Raw genomic sequence first — 15,722 nt, 5'->3', positions numbered from 1 at the left:
AGAACTTGTAGGAGAGGAAGGAAGCATTAATTTATTTGTTGAGGATTAATGTGTTTGTAGAGCATTTGTGGTAGTGAATGTAGTATGGATAGTGTCATAAATATAGTAATTAAAAAGTTGCACACTAAACACTTTGTGGACTAGCAGATAAGTGAGAAGTGTTTTATACTTCTTGGTCTCTGTTCTAGTTTGCTAATACTGCCAGAATTCAAAACACTAGAAATGGATTGGCTTTTATAAAAGGGAGTTTATTTGGTTACAAAGTTACAGTCTTAAGGCCATAAAGTGTCCAAGGTAGGTCATCAACAATCGGGTACTTTCACTGGAGGATGGCCAATGGTGTCCAGAAAACCTCTTAGCTGGGAAGGCACATGGCTGGCGTCTGCTCCAGAGTTCTGTTTTCAAAATGGCTTTCTCCCAGGAGATTCCTCTCTATGATTCAGCTTCTCTCCAAAACATCACTCTCAGTTGCTCTTAGGGCGTTTGTCTTCTCTTAGCTTCTCTGGAGCAAAAGTCTGCTTTTCAAAGGCCGTCTCCAAAATGTCTCTATAAACTGCAGTTCCTCTCTAAGCTCCTGTGCATTCTTCAAAGTGTCCTTCTTGGCTGTAGCAAGCTCACTCCTGTCTGAGCTTATGTACTGCTCCAGTAAACTAATGAAGGCCCATGCTGAATGGATGGGGCCACACCTCCATGGAAACTATCCAGTCAGTCATCACCCACAGTTGGGTGGGTCACATCTCCATGGAAACACTCAAAGAATTACAATCTAATTAACACTGATTTGTCTGCCCACACAAGATTACATCAGCGATAATGGCGCTTTGGGTGACATAATACATTCAAACTGGCATAGTCTCTTAGCATTTTTAATCAAGAATAGGAAGAGGAAAGGGTATTATCAAAGATTTGTTTCTTTCTTGAGATATTGTTGATCAAATGGGCAGAAACAGATTTGATGTTTTTAGGACTGTTTTTAAACAGTTAAAAACACTTTCACATAATGCCTACTCAAAAAAAAAAAAAAAGTCCACCCCCCACTTCTGGAAACTTTATCATTAATTTGCCGATAATGCTTATAGCATACAGTGTGCCTGCTGTGTAATGTATAAACCATGTTAGATATGATCATTGAAACCTCAGAGCTTGTATGTTAAAAGAAGTGACATAGTAATATACATATATATGAGGACATAAACATAGTCCTATAAACGAGCTGAATTTTCAGAATTCTCAAGGAAGTGAGACTTCTGTTTATTTTTTTGTCCCAGTGGCTTAAACCTTAGCAGTTGTTACACCTGGGAGGAGTGTAACTATGTCTTGTCCTAAACACAGGATAACAAGGAAGGTAGACAGTTGTAAATTCTGCAATTCATATTTCTTTGCATGCTAACTATTTTCCTATTTTGGAGGCTTTCTTTTCTGATTCCTCTTACTTAACACACAGTATTTATTTATAAGTTCATAAGATTTTCTTCTGTGAAGGGAAAAGTAAATGCAGTTGAATACAATTTTTTTTTTTTTTTTTTTTTTTTTTTTAGCTTTGATTTGAGTCAATTAGGGTGAGAAAGGAAGGAATAGGAAGACTATTTCTGTTCTCACCATTTAATTGGCCCCCTTACCTCTTAGGTGTGAGAACTCTTCTCCCAGGTGTTGTTTTATTCATTTATTTCACATTTATTGACTGCTTACTATTTATTGTATGCCCCAGGAATACAAAGATGAATAGCCCAGTCAGTAGTCATCTGATGACTTTGGAACCATCTTTATCCTGGCTGTCTGCGGTGAAGATAACTTAGTTCTAAAATTCTGTCTTGTTCCAAATATGGCCTGGATCTTGTCCATGCTAACAAAATAAACCAACTGTATGGTAGCCCTCCTTTTTGAGATCACAAAGGCTGCCTGGAGTAAAGAAAAACTACTTTTCAAAGTGTATTCCATTGCATTAGGTTTTCTAATGAACCTTGCTACCTTTGGCATTACTGGAGTACTTTCCAAGAATTATTGCGTACCACCCCACTTCTGGATTTGCCAAAACTCTAGTGGGGTGAGTGGGCAGGAGATTGAAGTAGAATAGCATAGCTGCTCTCTTAAGAGGCACTGACTAGGAAGTCTCAGGGGCAAGTGCCACTGCCAATTCCTCTCTTTCCTCCTTCCTTTCCATCTTCCAATTGTCTGCCTCTTTTTCATTTTCATTAGGTTAGTCATGCTAGGAAGGATCTTGAATTGCAGCATCTTAAGAAGTCTATATAAGATGGTGGTTGGTACTTTTGTGTAGTGAAACTATGTGTGTTCTCCTGAACACTGACTAGTAAACCTTTTGGAAAGGTTGACACCTAAAACCTTAAATCATTTTAAGAAGAGCCTTCTGAATCTTTTGTTTCTGAAATATTTTTTGATAGTCTGAAGTTCTACTATGGGTATGCTTACCTCGCACATGCCCTTTTCCACCCTCTTGTGTGCTGGTATGGTTTACTCCCCTTCCTTTTCAAGGTCAGCTCCTTCTTCTGTACTCCTGACCCTTCTTCCTCCTCCTTTAGGAGCATATTCTATCTTTATTGCGTCCCTCCTGTGCCTTCAGCCTTTCCCTGTCTACTGAATCCTATAGCCTTTCGATATGTTCTTCTGTTAGCACTTGTCCTTTCCAATGACAGCCCATCTCCTTCCTCTTTTCTTCCTGGATTCTTGCTTACATTTGCTCTCCCTCCACCACTTCACTGAAACTTCCCTCAATCAAGGTAGCCAATGACTTCTTAAATGTCTAAACTGTAGGTATATTTTTCATTTCTTGTCTTTGTTGCTATCCCATAGTACCTCATTGCCATTCTTTCTTGGTCTTCAAAAGCTCTTTTTCCCCTGCCTAGTGTGACTATCATTTTTCATGTTCTGTGGGGTTCTGCTTTTGGCACTCATCTCATCTTGTCTCTCTGCTCATGTTCCGTCAGTAATATCACCCACTGGCATGATTTCCACTGCTTTCTGTGTAATAATCACCCAATGCAGTCAATTACCATGTTGTTCTGTTTTTTGCTTCTGGATGTTTCCCAAGTACCAATTCTCACTCCTTCCCTACTGTGCCAGTTTGGATGTACTGTGTCCACCCAAATGCCATAATCTTTTGATGCAGTTTTGTGGGGGCAGGCTTATTAGTGTTGATTAGGTTGAAACCTATTGGTTCAGTGTTTCCTTGGAGATATGACTCGATCAGCTGTGGGTGAAGACCTTTCACTGGATTATTTCCATGGAGGTGTTGCCCCACCCATTCAGGTTAAGTCTTTATTGGATCACTGGAGTACTTTAAAAAGAGCCACACAGGTCCAGACACAGAGCAGCTGTGAGTGACATCTTGGAGAGCAAACAAGAGAGACATTTTGGAGACGGCCATTGAAAGCAGACTTACGCAAGCCCAGAGTTTGCTCCAGAGAAGCTAAGAGAGGACAGAATGCCCCAAGAGCAACATTTTGAAGAATGCACAGGCTCTGAGATAGGAGCTGGAACACAACCTGGAATTCACAGATGCCAACCACTTGTCTGCCCAGCTAAGAGAGGTTTTCCGGATACCATTGGCCATTCTTCAGCGAAGGTACTGTATTGTTGATGCCTTACCTTGGATAATTTATAGCCTTAAGACTAACTTTGTAACCAAATAAGCTCACTTTATAAAAGCCAATCCATTTCTGGTGTTTTGCATTCTGGCAGCATTAGCAAACCGGAACACCTACCTAATCCCACTGCCCTCATCCCCACCATTATCATCTCCTGTCTGGATTACGGAAACAACCAAACTGGCCTAACTAGTCTTCTTGCCTCCACTCTGAATCCCCCTTTTGAATCCATCCAGAGAGAGTAGTACATGGGAAACCTGGATCTGACCTGTCAGTGGCTGCCTGTAACCAGGACAAAGTCGGGGTTCTTTGTGTATACAAAGCTCCTGTCTGGCTCTGGGCTTTTCCCCCTGCCTCCCCTCAAGAATCCTGCAGCGCTGAACTTATACCAAGCAGTTTCTCTGCCTTTTCTCATCGTCTTGTCTCCCATCCCCAATTTGACTAACACCTAGCCAACCCTTGGGACATGCCAGGTACCCCTCTTTCGTGGAAGCCTTCCGTGACCTTCCTGTCTCTGGTTAGGTGCCCCTCTTTGACAAGAATCTCAATCATTGACTTCCAGGTGTCAGTTTGTGTGTTTGTTTCTTGGCCCCACTAGACTTTGCTCTCTTTAGGGACAGAGATGGTGACATATTCATCTTTGTAGCTCCAGTGCCTAGCACAATGCTTGGCATCAAGTAAGTGCTCAACATATGTTTCTTAAATGAAAAATCAGTATTTATAGTAAAATTAATTTGACATCTACAAAAAGGGGCAAAAGCAATGTGAGTATAGTAGGTATCCTTGAGAGATGGCATGAAGGGGGCTTCTGGGTGCTGGGAATGTTCTAGGTTTTCATCTGGTGTGTTCAGTTTGGGAAAATTCACTGAGCATTTTTTCTGTATTTGTATTATACTTCAAAAAAAGTTTCTTTTAAATAAATCAGTTTGGCATCTAATCTACCCAAAACAGAAAACTTCTTTTTTTTCCTTTTAAGCTCTTAGAGTTTTTACAGGATGTTAGTTCAAATATCACAGCAAAGAACCATGATACTGCTATTCCTTGATGTTAAGGAAGAGTGAGATGAAAAAGCACCAGCAAAATATAGTTAGAATTGCCTGGTCTTCTAAAGAAGGCAAGTGAGGGCCCGGCCTGGTGGATAGACTTGCAGTGACCTGTGCTTCCATCACACTTATTACAGAAGCCACGTTCTAATGACAAGCCAGCTCTGTGCCTGACAGGGAGACTTCATCTGGACGTGACTATGAATAATTCATAAGCATAGTTAGCTGGAAATTTGTGGTCATCATTAGCATCTTAACGGGAAAATGCAATCATTATCCTAAATCTTTGTTTTGTTTTTCTCTACCCTTCTCCCAGCTAAACCTCTTTCCTGAGTACTTGGAAACTGCCCATGTCTCCGCCAGTGTGCTGACTGGTCACTATGGGCAGATGGTACCCGGAGGCTCCCTGTCATCCAGGCTACTCATGTACGTATAAGATTGGTCACACACTCTCTCTCTCTCTCTCTCTTTTCCATTTAATTTTTCCTGCAAGGATCTTGCAGATTTCTGAACTGATGAAGGTTTGTAAGTTTTAAACCAGAATGTTTATAAATGCAGGACAATGGATAGGGTATGTTTTTAATACTGAATCATGAGAAATGTTATCTACATTAGGATTTTTATAATCAAGTGACCTTATAAGACCAGAAGTGTGTATCAGCAATCTCGTTTTTTGGTTTAAATGCATTCATTTATATACAGGCTTTTAAAAAAATTTTTATTTTTTGAAGCTTTTCTTTTTCTTCATAGTATATATAACAACATTAGGAACAGTAGTAATAACATAAATTAAAAACATTTCCCAGTAAGTGTCTTAATTCTTTCCAAATGAAAAGCTTCGTGGACCCAGAATAGAGGTCCTTGGCATATATTTGTGTTTAATATATATATATTAGGGAGAGAGTCCACTGCTCTCATTACTTAAAATCCTCCAAAGGAGGAAACTCTTTGGATTTTCTCAGGAATGACTTTCAGTGTCTAACCACACTTAAGTTTTTCCAGAAGTCTTGGGAACTGCTATAATTGCAGCCTTTTCCTTTTCCTTTTAACCCATGATTAATGTGGGAGAAAAATGATGACTATTTATTTAATGATCTCTTAATTAACATAAAGGATAGTTTGTATCAGGTTTATTTTATACTCCCGTTAGCTATTCAGTCTTGGGCCAGCTGTTCAGATATTTATTTGCTTTCCTTGCTTCCCTTTGGAACCTCTGTAATTTTGGCACAAAGTCAGGGTCCATCACCTTTTCTGTGTCTGTGGTGACTCCCTAGAGTGTAGTTGTGTTTTTTTTCATATTCTGACTCTGCCCCCATGTTTAAGTCCCATTTCTTTCAAGAGTTCAGTTCCTTTTTTTTCCCTATAGAAAAGATAGAACCACCCTTAAGCCCTCACCCAGACAGACAGTTGGTTGTAAAATAAGCCAGAGAGTTAAAAGCTGTGGCTATTAGCAGTGCTGGGAAGGGAGAGCTGACAAACAAGTGGGGATTCAGATCAACTCCTTCCAGCATTCAAGCTGATAGTAGTGGGTAAACAGCTCTTACACACATACTTGAGTACCCACCAAGGGCATCACTATATGGCTATAAAGTTAGCAATTCTTATAGTGATCATCATTAAAAAAGAACTAGATTTGTATGTATATCGTAGAGTAGAGATTGGCCACGAAGGTAGCGTGTGCCTGTTTTTGTAGAAGCTAAGAATTGTTTTTATACTTTTAAATGGTAACATTTACATGGTAATATAAATATCAGCATAATATCCTGTTTTGCCTATGTTGGCCCTAAAATATCTACCATCTGGCCTGTTAAGAAGAAATTTGCCTGCCCTTGCTTGTAGAACAAAGTTGGAAGGCCCATACTATGGTTAACCACATGAAATTGTTACTATTTGACCTACAAAAATGATAATTTCATAAGTTTTTATCTAATATATTTTGAAGAAGTTTTTCTTTCAAACAATTAAAATTCGGAAGTTTGAGTTCTTTGAGTGGAAAACAGTAATTTATCTGAATGATTCACAGATGTGAACCTGCTCATTTTTTACCATCTTGGTAAATGATACACTACTTATCAACCATGTGCCTCTCCTGAGCCCACCAACGGGCTTACCAAAGTCATACAAGTATATACCTTTAATACAGAAAATTAAGAAAATAAGGAAAACAGAAAATAAGTTCTCATAATCCTACACACTGAGAAATAGCCACTTTCAACGTTTTGTTGAATACTTTTCAATACCTCAAATATTCTCTCTTTATGTATTTATTCTCAGTTTATTTTTTTAATGAGATAATGTAGCATATAGTGTTTATTCAACAAAGCATCATCAATATCATTCTATGGCAGTACATTTACTTTGATAACAAAGTGGTGGACTTACTTATGTGATGTTCTGGTGAAAGCAACTGTGTTCAGGGAGACTGATTTACCTTGCTATGAGGAGGAGCTTTTATCATGGTTAAAAAATGCTGGTCAGGACCCATTACCTTGATTTTTACCATCTGTTAGTGGGTCTCAAGCACAGTTTGGTAGCACTGGCCTAGAGATCACAAGGCCCTGGAGGGTATGCTTGGGCAAACCAGAAGTTTCAGGCATGGGAAGAATTCAGAACTTTGGAACTCAGCTGGAGTTTGAGGAAACATTTAGAATTTGAGTGAAGACTAGCAAGCTGGGAACAGGGTTCAAGATCATTGACAGCATGTGGGCCTCACCACACAGAACAAGCAGGATATGGCATGCTGTCCTAAGAGAGGGGCTTTCTGCTCTGGTTTTAATTGGCTTTCCTGGTGTGGGAGGAAGTTGTGCAGGATTGTCCAGATGTGGGCGATGACCACAGAGGAGACTCTGGGGAGTCCTACAGTTCTAGTAATAAGATTCCATGAATGAAATGTTTATGTGGGAGTTGGGAAAGGTTCAAGGCAGCAAGATTTTTAAAAATGACATTGATTAGATTTTTCTTCTCAGCAAGGGGGTGGGGAGGGTCAGGTGCATTTATTTTAGAAATATGTAAATACCAAAAAAGCATAAAGGAAAAACACATCTTTAATATTTTGCATGAGTCTTTATAGTCTTTCTTTTATGTGCATGCATTTATACCTTCATATTAAGCTTTATTGTGATCAGACTGTACATATTATTTTACAACTTGTTTTTTCACTTAATTCATCATGGATCTTTTTGATAATATTAAATGTTCTTCTAGTATGTGATATGTCATGATTTTATACCTTATCCCATTGTGTGGTGATAACATAATTAATAGTCACCCATTGTTGAACCTTTTGGTTATTGTCAACCTTTTGCTTTTCTTCTAGATTAATCATTGTTCATAACTTTTTTTTTTTTTTCTCCTTAAACAAATGTTTGGAGGTGAAATTGTTAAGTTAAACGGTTGGGTTGAACATTTAAAAGACATTGGTATGCATGTCCTGACTGCCCTCTGGAGAAGTTTTATCTGTTTCCATTGCTTCCCCCTTGTGTGAGGAGTGTGCACTTCTTCTTTGGAAAAACGCTTTTCCAGTATGATAGATGAAACATGCTGTCTTCATTGTCATTTTATTTTGCATTTCCTGAACATTTTTTATCTGTTCAATGCCCAAAAGTTAGCCAGGTTACACATATGTGAAGCAAATGTGAAAAAAGTAAATTTGAACAGTGTAGATAATGTCTTATTTTCATTGTATCTAATTTATATTCATTTTAAGCTGGAAGTTTGATTCTTTAAAGAGACAAGTCGACAGGGTTTTCATATGGCAGTAGCTTGGGGAGTTTAATTAAAATGTGAGACAGAATCCTTGGGCCTAAAACTTTGGGTTATGGTTCAGGCAGCCTGTGATGTGGGGATAATCCCTGGACTGGGAGTTGGGAAGTCTGGGTTCTCTCCCTGACCCTTTCATTCCTGGGCTCAGGCCTGTGGAAAAGTCATTAGAGCCGACTGAGTCTCACTTCCAACATCTGTAAATTGAGGTGTTGGACTAGCGATATTTAAGGATCTTTTAGTTCAAAAATTCTATTGTATTTGCTTTCCAGACAGAGAACTGCAAGTGAGGCTTGGTTCTAGGGAGAGCTAAGCTAGAGGCAGAGCAAATATATTGAAGACTTGGAACGCAGGAAAGTTAATGGATAGCTACTTTGTGTTTAACCTTGAGATTCTATCTGCTTAAAATGTAACCATTTAAAACATTTGCAGATAGGCTGAGACAAAGAGCATTTAAACTAGAGTGATCATAGCCACATAAGTGCAGGTAATATGCTTTAGAACTTAACAGCAGTGACAAAAATAAAACTTCTATGTCCTTCTATGTGATAATGCTTTGATTTATCCAAATAGCTTAAGCAGGTGTGTTAGTATCCATTTCCTGGTGTAATTGTGTAAATGCTTCAGATAGAAGTTCAGAATAACCATTATGAATGTAATTAAAATGTAATTAAAATTAACTACAGGGTCTAGCATACGTAAGTGTTCAAGGAATATATATTGCATGTATGAATGAGTAAGTACTTGCTTAAAAACTTAACTCAGCATTGGTAAGGAGGAAAATTCCTTACACAGTAAAAGTTTCTCCATATCCTTCTTTCCTCATACGTGGTTCTAGAGCTTTAGTTCTGCTCAGGATAATTCCTCTCTGAACATGATGCACCTATATTTGCACCCACCTGACCTCACCACCCGCATCATCGCCTACAAACTGAGAAGAAATTCCGGTGCCCTGGTGTGTTCCAAGGTCAGTTTCTTTTATTTCTGCTAAAGCTGAATTACAGAATCTTTCTGTTCTTCTATGTACTTAGCTCCTGTATTAGTTTCTGATTGCTGCTGTAACAAGTCGCCACAAACTTAGTGGTTTAAAACAACACAAATTTATCCTTGTTAATACTGGAGGCCAGAAGTCCAAAATGCGTCTTACTTGGCTAAGGTCAAGGTGTTGGCAGGGTCAGTTCCTTCTAGAGGCCATGAGGCCTCTCAGCTTCTGGTGGCCAACTGTATTCCTTGTTTTGTGGCCCCCTCATCCAACGCCAAAGGAAATCACTCTCATCTCTGTTCACACCTCTTTCTCTTCTCGCTTGGCCTCCCTCTTAAAATGCCACTTGTAATTGCATTTAGGGCCCAACCAGATAATCCAGGCTGTGTCCCGCCACTCAAGATCTTTAACTTCGTTACATCTTCAGAGTCCCTTTTACTATACAAAAGCAGGTTCCCAGGTTTAGGAAGTGGATATCTTTGGGGGCTATTATTAAGCCTACTCTACCTTCTTTCTTCTGCTTAACAACAAATTATCACAATCTTAGCAACTTAAAATGGCATCGCTTAGCTCACACTTCTGTAGGTCAGAAGCCTGACAGGGCCTGGCTGGATTCTCTCCTCAGGGTACTGAGGCTGAAAATCACGGTGTTGGCTAGACCAAGTTCTCATCTGGAGGCTCTGGGGAAAAACCCTCTTCCAAGTGTTGCAAGAACTCCTTATAGTTGTAGGACTGAAGACCCCATTTCCATGCTGTTACAGGCCACCCACATTCCTTGCCTTGCGGCCTTCCATCTTCAAGCCACCCACCGCTCATTGAATCCTGAGGCTTCAGATCTCCAACTTCTTCTTCTTTAGCTTTGTTCTATATCCTGATAACTTGGCATTTCATGCCTATGAGTTTACATATTATAATTAGTTCATATCAGTGAGACCCTGCAATATTTATCCTTATGTGTCTGTCTTATTTCACTCAATATAGTGCCCTCAGTTTTCCTCATCAACCCATTTTTTAAAGACGGTTTTGTTCACACACCATACATTCTGTCCTATGTAAACAATCGATGATTGCCTGTATAGTCACGTATTTATGTCTTCACCACCATCGCCACTGTCTGTATTAGGACATCTCCATTTCTTCCATGAAGGAGGAGCAAGAGTCAAAGAAAGTAGAGAGACAGGAGAAAAAGAAAAAAAGAAAGAGAGGAAAAAAAGAAAAAACAAAGCAAATCATGACAACTAGGAAGCAACAAAAGGAAAGGTAGCATTAAACTAAGGTAGAATAAAGAGTCAGACAACATCACCAATGCCAAGAGTCCCATACCCTTCCCCTATGTCCCCCCCCATATGCATTTAGCTTTGATATATTGTCTATATTATATTAAAGGAAGCATAATACAGTGTTTCTGTTAACTGTAGTCTCTAGTTTCCATTGATTGTATTTTTCCCCCAATCCCACCCCATTTTTAACATCTTCCAGTGCTGACAGTCATTTGTTCTACCTCATGTAAAAACATATTTGTACCTTTTATCACAATCATTGAGCGCCCTAGGTTTCATTGAGTTATACAGTCCCAGTCTTTATCTTTCATCTTTTGCTCTGGTGTCCCACATGTTCCTAACCTTCCTCGTTCAACCATACTCAGAGTCATCTTTGTTCAGTGTACTTACATTGCTGTGCTACTATCTCCCAAAATTGTGTTCCAAACCTCCTACTCTTGTCTTTTCCTTTCTGTCTGTAGTGCTCCCTTTAGTGTTTCCTGTAGAGCAGGTATCTTGTTCACAAACCGTGTCATTGTCTGTCAGAGACTATTTTAAGCTCTCCCTCATATTTGAAGGACAGTTTTGCCAGATATAGGATTCTTGGTTGATGGTTTTTTTCTTTCAGTATCTTAAACATATCACCCCACTTCCTTCTTGCCTCCATGGTTTCTATTGAGAAATCCACACACAGTCTTATCAGACTTCCTTTGTATGTGATGGATAGCTTTTCTCTTGCTGCTTTCAGGATTCTCTTTTTATCCTCGACGTTTGATAATCTGATTATTAAGTGTCTTGGCGTAGGCCTATTTGGATGTGTTCTGTTTGGGGTACGCTGTGCTTCTTGGATCTGTAATTTTATGTCTTTCATAAGAGATGGGAAATTTTCATTATTTCCTCTATTATTGCTTCTGTCCCTTTTCCCTTCTCTTATCTTTCTGGGATACCAATTACACGTACATTCCTGCATTTCATTTTGTCTTATGTTCCTGGAGACGTTGCTCATATTTTTCCATTCTTTTATCTTTCTGTTCTTTTGTGTATAGGCTTTCAGGTGCCTTGTTCTCCAGTTTCTGAGTGTTTTCCTCTGCTGCTTGAGATCTGCTGTTGTATGTCTCCATTGTGTCCTTCATCTCTTTTGTTGTGCCTTTCATTTCCGTAGATTCTGTCAGTTGTTTTTTTGATCTTTTGATTTCTACCTTATGTACACCCAGTGTTTTCATTACACGCTTCATCTCTTTTGCCATATCTTCCCTAAACTTTATGAATTGATCCAGCTCTAGTTGTTTCAATTCCTATATCTCAGTTGAAGTGTAAGTTTGTTCCTTTGACTGGGCCATAACTTTGCCCCTCCTAATGTAGATTGTAGTTTTCTGTTGTCTAGGTGTTTGGCCTCCTTGGTTACCCCAATCAGGTTTTCCCAGACCAGGACGGATTCAGGTGCTGGAAGGAGCAATAGTTTCAGGTCTCCTGAGGGTGTCTTAGAAGATTGATGCACCTTGTGAGGCCTCAATTCACTGTGCTTTTCTGCCCAGAAGGTGGCTCCTGTCAGCCTGTAGCTCCAGATTTGTGTAAGGAGGTGTAGCCTGTGGCTGTTTTCCCCTAGGCTCTGGGGTCTGGTTCTGAAGGGAAGGAGAGTAGTAGAGCTTGGCACTGCCTCTTTCCTCTTAGGGAAGATATAACCCCTGGGGAGAGACCATTTGCATTTGAATGGTCTCCAACTCTGCTATCTCCACCCTTGTCTGGGTCTGAGCACTGGGAATTGAAAATGGCTGAAGCTTTCTCCACTGAGCCAAAAAAGGGACAGAAAGACCCCCTTTAGGGTCAGTCTGCGGCCCACCTCAGTTTCACCCATCAGCCAGAGACAGCACCCGGTCCTCTGGGCTCCACCTCCCTCCCAGAAACTTCCTCCAGCTCTCCAAGGTCAGTTGTCAAAAGCCTCTGTCTGCTTGTTGGGGATTCGTAGCTTGTATTGAGTGTGTGCTAATTTAAACCCTAGTTGGAGCTCAGCTGAGGTATATTCACTTGCTCGGAGAGTGCTGCTCTTTAGCACAGGGAGGCTTTGCATTTGGGGCTGTAGGAGCTGGGGGCTCTCAGCTCAGGTCCACAGTTTTGCTTCCAGATTTTATGCTGTGGTCTTGGGCATTCCTCCCAATTCAGGTTGGTGTATGATGAGTGGACTGTCACGTTTTTCCCCCCCGCGGTTATTCCAGATTATTTTCTAGTTGTTCCTGTCTGTTTATTAGTTGTTCCAGGGGGACTAACTAACTTGCATTCCTCTCTATATCGCCATCTTCTTTCTCCTCAAGAAATTAGATTTTGACAGTTCGAATTAAAACCGCTTTTTTGTAACTTTGCTTTTTTTTTAAAAAAAAAAAACCTCCTTTGTAACCTACCTCTTCTGAGGTGGAGATAAGAAATTTTACTTTGTTGTAATGAAAAAGCCTCTTCTTCACTTGGATGCTCCAGATCTCAGCATTTTACCTTATAGTAATGAATATAGAGAGGAGTGTGAGAAGCCCTATGTCAAGTCTTCAGTAACAGGAATTGGCAAGCTGGAAAGAAGCCTGGTTGGTGTCTGCTCCTGTTGCAGAATGAGGCTCTGGAAAATGGGGTAGAGTAATCCTTGGAGGGACTTATTTGTGGCTTCCTTCTTCCCATTCCATAGGCTAGCTTTCTTGTTCCAAGGGAACCTGTTGGTAAGGTGGATGTGTACCTGCAGACCTCATGCTGAGGTATTTTGGGAATACAACTACAGAGGATTTTTGAGCAGCCTTTTTCCCATATTCTTTATGAAGCGGATTTGGATGGTGACATTAGATTAGAAATCTACCTTCTGTATAGGAAGGATGGGCTTTGGCTCAGAAAGAGAGAAGTAGAATTTATTATTCTCAGGGAAGCAGCCATATCATCCCCTGCTAAAGGAGTGGCATGGGAAAAAACCCCCCGCCAAGGGTTGGGAATTCAAGACCCATGGAGGACAGTGCCTGGAAGGGAAGTGAGAGAAGTATGTAGCTTCATGGGGTAACTTGCAACCAAAGCAAATAGACTTATTTTTCCAGGTTTTCCTGGACCCTTTGCTTGTTATAAAAACTGAAAATTGTTCTCAGGGGGGCACAAACTCGGATGACCTGAATGAAGGCCACAAAAATTCTTGCAAAGTGAAACCATTAGAATTCTGAAAGGAATGATGTAACATATTTCAGAGTCACGAGATAGGTCAGTTTGTTGTCAGCCTCTCTACCTTCTAAGAGCTCTGTAAATACACACACACACACACACACACATGCACACACAAGGAAATACAAAATAGCAGGCCTGTGCTATCAAATATTCTATAGCACATGCTTTGTTAAAAGTTTAGTCAGCTTCTTTCCATTTTATGGTAAATACTTATGGGCTTGTACTTTTTTTCTCTGTTGAATTTCTTTCTTTGCAGTATTAGATTATGGGCAAAGATGATGCCAGTCTCACAGGGTACAATAAAATTCTCCAAGAGCTTAAGTTATGTATTGCTTTTTGGAACTTGATACCAATAAATTCAACATGGCTTGGCTAAGTCTGAAAATCATACATATCTCCTACCATCTTTCCATGTAACTGGAGGTTGGTTAGGGGTAAAGAAGATTTTCCTGTTTTTTTTATATGTGTAGCTCAAGGAGAAAAAGCAAATTTTGATAGCTTCTTCCTCCAATCAGACACAACAGTGTGATTCAGATCATGTAGTGGGCAGCTCAGGCATGGAAATGCAGGTGCCATGGGTGGTATTTGAAAGGGAAATGAAATAGGAGGCTATAGAGGAGGGACTATGAGCTGGGATGGAACAGGAATGGTCCCAGGAGAGTGCAGATCTGGGAAGAACAGAGAGCATATTCATGATGATAAATTATTATCATGATTAAGTAGCACTTACATAACCAGACAGTGATTTAAGTACTTTATTTGGGTTCTTTTAATCCTCACAACAACTCTGACACATAGGTGCTTCTATTATCCCTAAATTACAGATGAGGAAACTGAGGCACAGAGGAGACTAGTTACTAGTTTAAGGCAACACAGGCTGTAAGTGACAGAAGTGGGGTTTGCCCCCAGGGTGTCTTGTTCCAGGGAATGTGCTATTGTTCTGGTTTGCTAATGCGGCCATTTTGCAAAACACCATAAATGGATTGGCTTTTATAAAGGGGGTTTATTTGATTACAAAGTTACAGTCTTCAGGCCGTAAAGTATCCAGGGTAAGGCATCAATAGGGTACCTTCATTGGAGAAAGGCCATTGGTATCTGGAAAACCTCTGTTAGATGGAAAGGCACGTGGCTGGTGTCTGCTTGCTCTCAGGTTGTGTTTCAAAATGGCATTCTCCAAAATGTCAGCTTTCAATGGCCGTCTCCAAAATGTCTGTCTCAGTTGCAGCAGCAAGCTCCTTCTGTCTGAGCTCTTATATAAGGCTCTGGTAAACTAATCAAGGCACATGCTGAATGGGTTGGGCCACACCTCCATGGAAATTAATCAGAGTTATCACCTACAGTTGGGTGGGTCACATCTCCATGGAAACATCCAATGAAGAGGTCACACCCTAATCAAAAAGATTAATCAATCTGCCTCCACAAGATTACATCAAGGAACATGGTTCTTTCTGAGGGACATAATGTATACAAACCAGCACAGCTATTAACCACTACGCTACCTGCTCCAGTAGATGTGAGAGGAGGTGTGCAGTAGAGCAGGTCTCAGGGGCATAGTGTCCATTTGTTGTCCACACCAAGGAATTAGTGATGTAGAGGGGAGTTAGAGGTCAACTGCATCGAGCCAGTCCTGGAACCAGGGATGGCAAAACTAGCAATCTTGAACCTTTATTGTATGCCAGGCACTGGGATAGAGTAGGGAATAAGGTCAGTAAGGTTTCTGCTCCCATTAAGCTTCTGTTCATTCTAGCGATTTAGTTAGACAATAAGAAAGTCATCCAGTAAATAGAGAAGACAATTCCAGATTGTGGTCCCTGCTGTGAAGGAGCAGATAGGGTGATGGGAGAGAGAGTTACTGGGCTGGGCCCACCTGTTTGAACCGAACCCTGAAGCATAG

General features: G+C 40.3%; 1 protein-coding gene across 14 annotated transcripts in view; it reads left to right on the top strand.

The window, feature by feature from the left end:
• APBB2 (amyloid beta precursor protein binding family B member 2) overlaps positions 1-15,722 on the top strand; it is a 447,074-nt gene that overhangs the window by 157,092 nt on the left and 274,260 nt on the right. For 13 of the 14 annotated variants that reach the window (XM_037829667.1, XM_037829666.1, XM_037829663.1 and 10 more), the window contains exon 4: positions 4,962-5,071. The gene's annotated coding sequence lies outside the window, so the exon portion shown is untranslated. Of the gene's footprint in view, positions 1-4,961; positions 5,072-9,242; positions 9,372-15,722 lie in introns of all 14 variants that reach the window. The other variant, XM_037829654.1, reaches the window with a different exon arrangement.

The sequence above is a fragment of the Choloepus didactylus genome, chromosome 3 (genome assembly GCF_015220235.1).
Source record: "Choloepus didactylus isolate mChoDid1 chromosome 3, mChoDid1.pri, whole genome shotgun sequence".
Taxonomy (NCBI): Eukaryota; Metazoa; Chordata; class Mammalia; order Pilosa; family Megalonychidae; genus Choloepus; species Choloepus didactylus.
Note: the sequence above shows the minus strand (reverse complement) of the source record. Positions and strands in the feature narration are given on the sequence as shown.